This window comes from Brachyhypopomus gauderio, chromosome 10, assembly GCF_052324685.1.
Source record: "Brachyhypopomus gauderio isolate BG-103 chromosome 10, BGAUD_0.2, whole genome shotgun sequence".
NCBI classification, from domain to species: Eukaryota; Metazoa; Chordata; class Actinopteri; order Gymnotiformes; family Hypopomidae; genus Brachyhypopomus; species Brachyhypopomus gauderio.
In genome coordinates, this window is record NC_135220.1 from 19,032,593 (window position 1) to 19,044,233 (window position 11,641).

Genomic DNA, 11,641 nt, shown 5'->3' on the forward strand with positions numbered 1-11,641 from the left:
TGATTGTGACTTATCCAAGGCAACAATAATCAACAGTCAACTGGTACATAGACCTCCCTAAATATAGACCTCCCTAAATATATATATAGGCCTCCAGAGGGATGAACCCAACGCTCTTGCTTCAGCATGCAGCTGTGTCCCTCACTCAGGTTACAGCTGGAAGCAATAAAGAGAATAGAGATTGTGTACATTTACATTTAAGGTGTGTAGCAGATGCTCTTATTCTTATAGTACAGTAGGTGAGAATTCAAGACACCCGTGAACCAGAATGCTTCTAAACTACAGGAATCAATGTAAATACCTAGGATTGCAAATAAACATCTCATATCTCAAAAACTACAGGAATGTAAAATGATATTTAGCGAGTGGAAGATTGTTTTTGAGATTCTGTGAGTTTACTCCATCTAGGAGCTGAGCAGAAGCTGAACGCTGCTTCTCTCACATGCATGTTCATCTTAGGCGTGATTAGACTATTCAAAACGCAGATAATAGTTTTAACATCGCTAACAGACCTATTACAAGTTTTATACATTATTTTTTAAGTGATTGTTGCAACATGATGAATGCATTTGTTAAGGCCATGACAGATTCCACTGGACTGCTTTTGCATTTTCACGTGGAAGGAGATTTTTTTAAATGATAAAAAAAAGAAATCCCCACTGCACAAAAACACATGTATACTAGGTTTTAAACACTTTGGAAAGGGAGGAGGAGGTGCTTAGAGTTTGTGATGTCTTGAGGGATGCTGTCGACTGTTTAAATGCTGTTGACTGTAAATGCTGTTTGTATCACAAAGTGTAGGCAAGAATTTCAGTGTTTTAATGTCTTTAACGTCTATATTTATATAACGAAGAATATGAAATGTGGCAGCACAGGACTAGGTCAACAACTGACAAATACCACATGTGACACCCAGACATTAACACAGACATTAACAACACGTAGTACATTAATTAATGTTTCAATTTATATAGCGCCTTATCTAGAACCCCAGGGCCCTTTACAATTGTTAACACAGCTACGTTACAGACAACCAATCACACACCGGCGAGAAGCGGCAGCCAATTGCGCACAGCGTACTCTCTACCGGGATCCACAGCCCCATGGGGCACTGAATGGGGTGCAGGAAGGGGAGAGAGGACAGACCCTAGTGGCAGAGCACCATCCACCACTGGGCATACAAGCACACACACATTCATGCACACACACTCAGACAACAACTTGTTTTTATTGAACAGAGAGAGACACAGACACTCAGGTAGAGACACAGACTCAGGGAGAATTTGTCTGGGACTGCCAATTTACCTAACCTCCATGGTTTTGGACTGTGGGAGGAAACCAGAGATCCCGGAGGAAACCCACGCAGACACGAGGAGAACATGGAAACTCCACTCAGATAGGGACTTGAACCCAAGACCCCAGTGCTGAGAGGCAAAGTGCTAACCACCAAGCCACCATGCTGCCATTACGCTAATAAGATGAATACAAATGTAATGAGGATGTTTTTGATTCAGACTACAATGCACTGGAAAAGGTATCTCACTGGAAAAGTGATTCTGGCAGGTAATGCAAATCTAATCTAGACCTTACAAATACATACATATATATTAGAGGTCTTCAACTAAGGATTTTCATAGTCAAATCTGATTCGTCAGATTTTCCCTTTAGTGGACTAATAGTCGAATTGGGTTTTGTTTTTTTTTATTATCTAGAGCACCTTAAACGGGATCCCGTTCCCGACTTTTTTCCACTTCAAAGTAAAAACCTAAAACACTGAATGAATAAACATTCACCTAAAAACCTAAATGAATAAACATGGTAGGTTGGCTTTATTCAGCTTTTATTTATTTGTTTATTTATTTTTTTATTTTTTAATGAAACATTAGAGAACTTTAACAAAAAAAGTCACTGTCAGTGACATATGGAACTGTCATATAGGCACTGTGCAAAATGTCAAAAATATTTAAAATAAAATATGCCTGCCTGAAAATATATAAAAATTGCCACACAACAGCAAAACAATTATAAGTAAAGGTTCAAGATGTCTATGATTTCCATGAATGTGTATGGCCAAAATATGTTGTTTTTATTTGACTCGGGGGCGGGACATTCAGTTGTTAGGAAACAGGATTTTGTTTTCACTACACTGCCATTGTCAGGTAGAAACTTATGCACTAAAGGGGCATCTGGGGTGGTTGTGCAAGAACCGCTGACAGCAGCAATCAAATGTGTGTGTGAATCTGGAAGGGGGGTCCTGCACAGTTTTATACTTTCTACTGTCTGTCCAGTAAATTTAATGGGGAGAGATTTAATGTGTGAAATGGGGGTTGTGATCACTTCAACGCCTGGGGGGTTACAAATTGAGATTGCTGAAGATGATATTGCAATGGTCTAATATGCGCCAGGGACGCCATTATATGTGCACTATTGGAAGCTATGTGTCAGAAATAACACCTGATAGCCTGATTAGTCTCACCTGTTCCTCCTAACCACACCCACTTCCCAGCTATTCATATACACCTGCGCTTCACTTACTAGTTGCGAAGTATTGCCAACGATGTTGCGTACCGAGCGTTATCTCTGCCTGTTGATTCTCCTGTGCACCGACATCTGCCTGTTCCCTAGACCATGACTCCTGTCTAGCCCTCAGGTACCTCGCGGACTCTGCCAACACGTTACGACCTCGGACCAGATTGACTAGTCCGAGATGTTGGTTGAGCAAACTAAATAGCGTATGCGAGAGTGCCCACACAGCGTTATGAAGGCTGAGGACCTTCATGTGATGGCTAGAGTGTGTGATGGGCCTAATTCATGTTTTGAGAAAGTGTGGTTTGGGGATAAGCCACCCCACCGTGAGAGATTGCGGTTGGGGGACGTGTACTGGTCCCCGGTGAATTTATATTCCGGCATTGTGGTGAAACTGTCTGTTAACCGAGGATTTACACACTCATGCATAGCTCCCTTATCTGAAATGCTCAGGGCACAGTAGCAGGGCTGTGAGTGCCAAGAATGTTGTTTCTGGCTTACTAACGTCCCTCCCCATGTCTCTTTAGCAAAACCTGAAGATGAGACATGGCAAAGTGTAGGTTACTGGTTGGCAAAAATGTGCAGAGTGTGTGAGTGGGAGAGAACTGGCAATCCAGTTGTTCTTTACAACAGTGGGTTGTCGGTGTACAAGATGCATTTGGGTACTGTGATTGGTGTTGAGCGCAGCATAATGATTTGTGAGGAGAAAGAGTGCAGGTTTGACCCTGCATACATTTTTTCACGGCGGAAGCGTCAAGGCCAGACACCCGACCCGGGGAGCATGCACCCGAGACTAGCTGAGGTGCCCCCTGTGGTATGGGCATCATGGAAATATGATGTCGGCCTTGTCAAAAGCACCACCCTTGTAGTGATTACGCCCAAGTCTGATTTCAGGCCCAAGCAGGCTCAGTACCCGCTGAAACCTGAGGCCATTGAAGGCATTAGGCCTGTGTTTGAAGCGCTATGTGAAAAAGGAGTTATAGTGCCATGTCCAAACTCCCCAGTCAGAACTCCCATCTTTCCAGTCAAGAAGGCCAGAAAACCTCCCCAACCAGATGAATGGAGATTCATACAAGATCTACAAGCTGTGAATGCTGCTGTTATTCCAAGAGCCCCAAATGTCCCTAATCCGCATACAAAACTGAGTCAGGTCTCATCAGATCTATCTAATGCTTTTTTCAGCATTCCTGTGCACCCGGACAGCCAGTACTGGTTTGCATTCATGTTCGATGGACAGCCGTACACGTTCACGCGGCTATACCAGAGCTACTGTGAGTCACCTACAATATACAACCAAGCTATTACACAAAGCCTTGATTCCCTGGAACCTTCCTAGGGGACTAATTTGATCCAATATGTAGATGACCTACTCCTGGCCACGCCCATTCAACAGCAGTGTATTGATGACAGCATTAAATTGTTGAAACACATGGCAGACGAGGGTCACAAAGTGAGCCTTGATAAGCTTCAGTTTGTGCAGCCCACAGTTAGATTTTTAGGGCATGACATCTCTGCAGAAGGAAAGACTCTTGCAGCATCAAGAACGGAAGCAATTGCAAAAATACTGAAACATTTGTCATTTTTAGGGATGTGTTCTTACTGTCGTTCATTCATTCCTAACTATTCCTGTGTTGAGACTCCCTTGCGGGCTCTGACCCGTGGACCAGCGACAGCAGCCGTTGAATGGACCAGTGAAGCTGAGGAAGCCTTCGTTACCTTGAAACTGGCATTGCAGACTGCCCCCACCCTGGGCATCCCTGATCTCACACGGCCCTACACACAGACAGTGGATGAAAAGAATGGTTGTATGACTTCAGTTCTCTTGCAAAAACATGGGGATCGACAGAGACCAGTTGCTTATTTCTCCTGTAAACTTGACCCTGTTTGTCTGTTCCAGTTTGTCTGTGTGCCGTGGCCGCAGCAGAGAAGGCAGTGGCGGCATCCCGAGACATTGTGGGCTATTCTACACTGACCTTATTAGTCCCACACTCCGTTTCACTTCTGCTTCTTGAAAAGAAGACATCACACTTGTCCACTCAGCGATGGCTGAAATACAACACTGTTGCTCAACATGCCCAACATCATTATTCAAAGATGCACTGTTCTTAACCCCACTACACTCTTGCCTACAGAGGAAGATGATGAACCACATGACTGTGTTGCTGTGACTAACATGTTGTGCTCCCATAGGTTGGATCTCAAGGAGGATCTTCCTTGTCGATGGGAAATTTGTGCAAAGCAGGCTCTCCCATACGTGTGGAACTCTTCTATGGCCATTTCTCCAGGGTTTTCAATGCCACAATATCTTTCATGGAGCACTAGTCTATCCAAGTATGATTCCACAGTCTCATCATTGTCCTGTGGGCATCTTGCCACTCTTCCTGGGTCAGGGCGCATTGGGAAGGACATTTTAATGTGGCCCTCCAACCGCTCAGCATCCCCCCATTCAGGGGCTGTCATTCTCAAGTCCTCCTGCGGCCACCTCAGTCACCTCAGTCAAGCCACCTCAGTCAAGGCTCAGGTGAGCCATCAGCAGTCTTCTCAACTCGCCGGTGTTAGGTCTAAACTCTTGACATAACTGGTGGATCTGCCTGGCGAACTTCTCTCCGCCCACATCTCTAGGGTTGTCCATCAGTCGCATGACCTCCTTGATGTCTGACATAGTCCATGTGCGGTGGACCAACATGAGTCCGTCGTGGCCTGCCACCTCCACCATTGGCATCTGGTGGACTTCCTTTCTTCTGTTTTTTCTTTCTGATGAGGCCTGTGTTGCGAAACTTGGCCCCCGTCCATGTGAGCCCTCGGCCTTGCTCTTCTCCTGCTTCCTGCTGTAATCTCCAATAGGGTCATCTCAACCTCCCACCACTGCTCTGAGTGTTTCCTGATCTGGAGGAGGAGGAAACTAATCTGGTGCTGATGATGGCGGCGCAAGCAGCTGGGTTGGTGCTGCTGATAATGGTAGCGCCAGCAGCTGGGTTGGTGCTGCTGATGATGGTGGTAGCGCCAGCAGCTGGGTTGGTGCTGCTGATGATGGTGGTAGCGCCAGCAGCTGGGTTGGTGCTGCTGATGATGGTGGTAGCGCCAGCAGCTGGGTTGGTGCTGCTGATAATGGTGGCGCCAGCAGCTGGGTTGGTGCTGCTGATGATGGTGGTAGCGCCAGCAGCTGGGTTGGTGCTGCAGATGATGGTGGCGCCAGCATTTGGGTTGGTGCTGCTGATGATGGTGGTAGCGCCAGCAGCTGGGTTGGTGCTGCTGATGATGGTGGCGCCAGCAGCTAGGTTGGTGCTGCTGATGATGGTGGTAGCGCCAGCAGCTGGGTTGGTGCTGCTGATGATGGTGGTAACGCCAGCAGCTGGGTTTTTTCAGATTCAGATTCAGATTCAGAAATACTTTATTAATCCCCTGGGGGAAATTGCAATTGTTACGGCTGCTCCTCTTAATAAAAGTACACTATATAAAAAATGCCAAAAATATTTACATAATTAAATAACAAATCAAACAGAGTTTAGGAGAAGAAATAGAAATAAATAAAAATGAATAAAATAACGTGTCAATAGAATAAAAAATAAAGTGTCAGTAGAAATAAAAATAAAGTGTGAAGTGTCAGATGCAATTGTTGTTGTTATTGAAGAGGGTATTGCACATTTGAAACGTAATAATAATATTGTATGATCTTGTAATAATAATAGTATTGCACATTTGAAGGTAATACTAGTAGTAAACATTACACAGATGAATATTGAGCATTATGCTTTTAAAGAGGAGTTGTATAGTTTAATGGCCACAGGTAAAAATGATCTTCTGTGGCGCTCTGTAGTGCATTTTGGATTTATGAGTCTCTCACTGAAAGTACTCCTGTGTCTCATTACAGTGTTGTAGAGTGGGTGGGATACATTGTTCATAATACCCCTCAGCTTAGACAGAGTCCTCCTTTCTGACACTGCCGTCAGCGAGTCCAGCTCCTCACCCACAACATCACCGGCCTTACGAATCAGTTTATTAAGTCTGTTGGCATCTGCCACCTTCAGCTTACTCCCCCAACATGCCACAGCATACAGGATAGCACTCGCCACAACAGACTCATAGAAGATCTTCAGCATGGTCCGGCAGATGTTGAAAGACCTCAGACGCCTCAAAAAATAGAGGCGACTTTGGCCCTTCCTGTAGAGGACATCAGTGTTCATACCCCAGTCCAGTTTATGGTCAATGTGAACACCTAGATATTTGTAGTGTTCAACCATGTCAACACTGACCCCCCTGATGGACATAGGGGTCACCGGTGCCTTGTCCCTCCTCAGGTCCACAACCAGTTCTTTAGTCTTTGTTAAATTAAGCTGCAGATGGTTCATCTCGCACCATTCAACAAAGTCATTCACCGTCGTCCGATACTCATCCTCATCACCCTTGCTGATACATCCAACTATTGCTGAGTCATCAGAAAACTTCTGAAGGTGGCAAGTCTCTGTGCAGTAGTTGAAGTCCGTGGTGTAGAGAGTGAAAAGGAAGGGAGAGAGGACAGTCCCCTGTGGAGCACCGACGTTGCTAACCACCCTGTCCGACACACACTGCTGCAAACGTACATACTGTGGTCTGCCGGTAAGGTAGTCAGTAATCCAGGTCACAATGGGGGTATCCACCTTCATCCTTTTCAGTTTCTCACTCAGGAGATCAGGCCGAATGGTGTTAAAAGCACTGGAGAAATCGAAAAACATGATCCTCACTGTGCTGGCTGGCCTGTCTAGATGAGCGTAGACTCTGTTCAGGAGGTATATGATGGCATCATCAACTCCCAGACGTGGCTGATAGGCGAACTGGATTGGATCCAGAAGTGGCTGAACCATAGGCCGTATCTGATCCAGGATGAGCCTTTCCATGGTCTTCATAATGTGAGACGTCAATGCTACAGGCCTGTAGTCCTTGATGCTGCTCGGTCTCGGCGTCTTCGGGACAGGAACAATGCACGACGTCTTCCACAGCACTGGAACCCTCTGTAGACTCAGGCTCAAGTCGAAAACATATTTAAGAACTCCCCCAAGCTGGTCGGCACAGGCTTTAAGCACCCTGGGGGGGATGCCATCAGGTCCTGCAGCCTTATTGGTTGGTGCTGTTGTTGATGGTGGTAGCGCCAGCAGCTGGGTTGGTGCTGCTGATGATGGTGGTAGCCCCAGCATTTGGGTTGGTGCTGCTGATGATGGTGGCGCCAGCATCTGGGTTGGTTCAACTTGTGCGTCAGGTTTCTGGTCCCGTTGCTCTTCTTGAGGTGTTGGTAGTTATACGTGGACTCGTTGCTCTTCTTGTGGTGTTGGTGGCGGTTCTCTCCGCAGAGTTGGGTTGGCTCGGGGTCTCAGAAGGGCAGCGTCCAGGTCGGGATCAGCCTGCAACTTCAAGCAGAGATGGTTGAGATGGACCTGCCTGCCTGATTCTCATACCTGCTTCTTCCTGCCACATTCCAACTGCCTTCCAATCAGCCCCAAACCTGTGTCTGCCTTTCCTGTCTACTTGTTTTTCCCCTTCAGCCAGTCTGTCCCTTTGCACTTTTAATTGTTCTAAGCTAAATGACCCTTTGGCTGGAAAACCAAAATCTGAAACCCATTTTGAAAACTGTTCCAACACTTTCTGATTCATAATTCGTTATCATAAAATGAACATGAGGTGGTGTATATTTCATCATCTTTTTCATATATATTCATATATTTCATATTGCAACATCCTCAGGCTTCCCCTTACTTTGTTTCGTGTTTCTGTTCCCCATTTTACAGTTCTTACCGAGAGACCTTATGTAATTTAGGATTAAATTTAGGCCTGATCTTGTGCTGCACTCTATGCTGGGTGCCTACTTCTCCATGTACCAGTACGATTTTTACCTAGGCGAATAACGACCGTCGTCTAGTTATTCCCATATGCTACTAATGCTACTAAGCGCTCAGCCAGCCTCGCTGCAACTCAGATTTTAAGATACTAGACTATCCTGTCGGCGGCCCTACTCTCTTCCTTATTTTGATCCAACAACCGTGGATATATATGGAGTCAAATTAGGGTCTTTAATGGTGACGAAAAAAAAATAATATCGCAAATATAAGATTAGCATTTTGCATTTTACGTTCCTAATTTGTTTCTGCAATACTTTCCCTCTTTTGCGTGTCTTTCTTTTCTTTGCGTTTCACATTTTATGTTGCTGCTTTTTCTTTGCAATACTTTCTCCCTTTTGCGTTTCTTTCTTTTGTTTGCGCGTCACTGCTTTTCTTTGCGTCTTGCATTTTACGTTCATAATTTTTTTTGCGCTTCTCTCTTTTCTTTGCTCCGGTTTTACCCTCTGTGTGGGGGCCGGGAAAGAGGCGTGGCCAAGAGCGAAAGGCGTGCTGTGAACGTTCAGCGTCAGTTCAGCTTCCTTCCACTCGCCTTAATAATTCGCAAACCTCGCTGGTGAAGTACATTCTCTGAAGAGACAGATATTCACTCAGGAGGTCCCTTGGTGGGTGCCAAAATTGTCTTGGAAATTCTCCGTCACAATAACCGGGGTCTCTACATCAACACGGAATGGTGCAACAACGCTGTGACTGTCGCTAAACACTGCTCTCCGCTGGTGGAGTTCCTGATAGTCAGATGTAGACCTTTTTATTTGGCACGAGAACTCTCCGCCGTGTACATACCACCTAGCGCTAGTGCTAATGCTAAGGAGGCACTATAAGAACTGTACGGGGCTATCGGCGATCTGCAAAACAAACATCCAGATGCACTATTTATTATCGCCGGAGATTTCAACCATGCAAATCTCGTCAGTCCTCCCTAAATTCCATCAACATGTGGACTTTGCAACGAGAGGTGTGAACACGCTGGATCTTGTTTATACAAACATCCCCAGCGCGTACCGGGCGGAGCCCCGCCCCCACCTTGCGTTCTCGGACCACATGTCTGTGTGGCTCACCCCAGCCTACAGACCGCTCGTCAGATGCTCCAGACCAGTTCAGAAGCAGGTGAGAATCTGGTCGGCAGGAGCCATCTCTGCCCTTCAGGACTGTTTTGAGCGCACTGCATGGGACATGTTCAGGGAGGCTGCAACTGATGGCGGCGCAGTTAACCTGGAGGAGTACACAGCATCAGTCACTGGCTACATCAGCAAGTGCATTGATGATGTTACTGTGTCCAGGACCATCACCACACGCCCAAACCAGAAGCTGTGGAAGACTGCTGAGGTACGTGCGCTACTAAGGACCCGCGACTCAGCCTTCAGAGCGGGTGACAAGGCGGCCCTGAGGAAAGCAAGGGCCAAACTGTCATGAGCCATCAGAGAGGAAAAGCGTGCACATGCCCAGAGAATCCACAGCCACTTCAAATACACTGGTGACACACGGCGCATGTGGCAGGGCATCCAGGCAATCACCAACTACAGGACAACACCACCATCCTGTGACGGTGATGCCTCCCTTCCTGATGCCCTGAATGACTTCTATGCACGGTTCGAGGCACAAAATGACACGTTGGCAAGGAAGACGAACAGGTGTTGTGTCTGTCTGCAGTGGATGTGAGGAGAACTCTGCGCAGAGTCAACCCATGCAAAGCTGCAGGTCCAGACCACATCCCCGGCAGGGTGCTCAGGGAATGTGCAGAACAACTGACGGATGTTCTAACGGACATCTTCAACATCTCCCTGAGCAGCTCCACTGTCCCAACAATGACTACCGTCCCGTCGCACTCACCCCCATCATCATGAAGTGCTTCGAGAGGTTAGTCATGAGGAACATCAAGACCCAGCTGCCCCCTTCACTAGACCCCCTGCAATTCACGTATCGTCCCAACCACTCCACGGATGATGCCATCACCACCACCCTGGAGCTGTTGGAACACAGACTGTGACTGTTGGTAAAAGCTTGGAGGTGATCGCGGATGGAATCAATGCTCTACGTGCGAAGATGGATTTGTTGGGAGACCGCTGCCTTAAAGAGGAGTTTGTGTGCTCAAATTCCCAAGGACGAGCTCCTTGCTAAAATCTTCATTCTTCTTATCTGCATTGGCGCCCAAACAAAATTCTCCCAGAAGGTCGTCGTCTTGGTTACCTGCTCCTACCCCCACACAGAGACTGTCAGAGATGGCTCTCACCTTCCATCGCGAACTTTGACACAAAAACTCTGTGCCAGGCTTCTGGCTCCCCCCTCCCTCTCTGAATGGATCACGCCTCTTACTGCTTATCAGACTCCTCAATGCCAGTCATTAAACTGACAGACTTCTCCTCCATACATACACACACTCACCCACACACACCCAACCACTTATCCCTGACAATGTGAAGGCAATTTGCACTACACACACTACTTCACTGCGACAGGGACTCCCTTTGCACATATACTGCACATTGCACACGGCACAATTTGCACTATCCAACCTACCTCTTACACTTCTCTGTCCAGTGAAGTATCTCTTTGCACTATGTATATTGTACTCTCTGTATTGTGTTGTACTGTCTGTCCGTTGCACTTATGTTCTGTCTGCACTGCGTTTAATGTTGCACCATGGTTCTGGAGGAACGTTGTTTCGTTTCACTGTGTACTCTGTATGCAGTGGCGGATACAGCCGGCAGTTTTTGGACGGGCCAAAGCGTAATTGGGGTGGGCAAGCACGAACGAAAGTTGTTCGAGGTGGGCGGGGTGTATGGTCATTAAATGACTTGTGCGCTAGGTGCCATCCTGCAGCAATTATAGTTTATTTTCATTAATTTTCATATGGAGAACTGTATTCTGAGCTTGTGATTAGGCGGGCCCAGCTGCCAATCAGGGGCTTGAGTGACAGTTAGTGAAAGCAACACACACACACATAGGAAGGTTACTTTACCAAAATCACTCTAGTTTATTGCTCATACCTCATATACAATGAGGGCTGGATTGTTGATCATGTGAAACATCGTCAGTACAAAGTCATTACAGAGTCATATGATTTATATGTCATAAATGTCAGGATTAAATATACGTGTTAGTCCCAGATATAGAAATGTAAGAATAAATTCTGCACTCTTAGGGTAACATCCTCTTTATCAAGCATGGGTCTTCTGTCTGGAACGTCACCTGTCTGGCACATGTTTCCATTCCCACCTTCTCCCTGTCTAGGCCCCTTGACCAAAGGG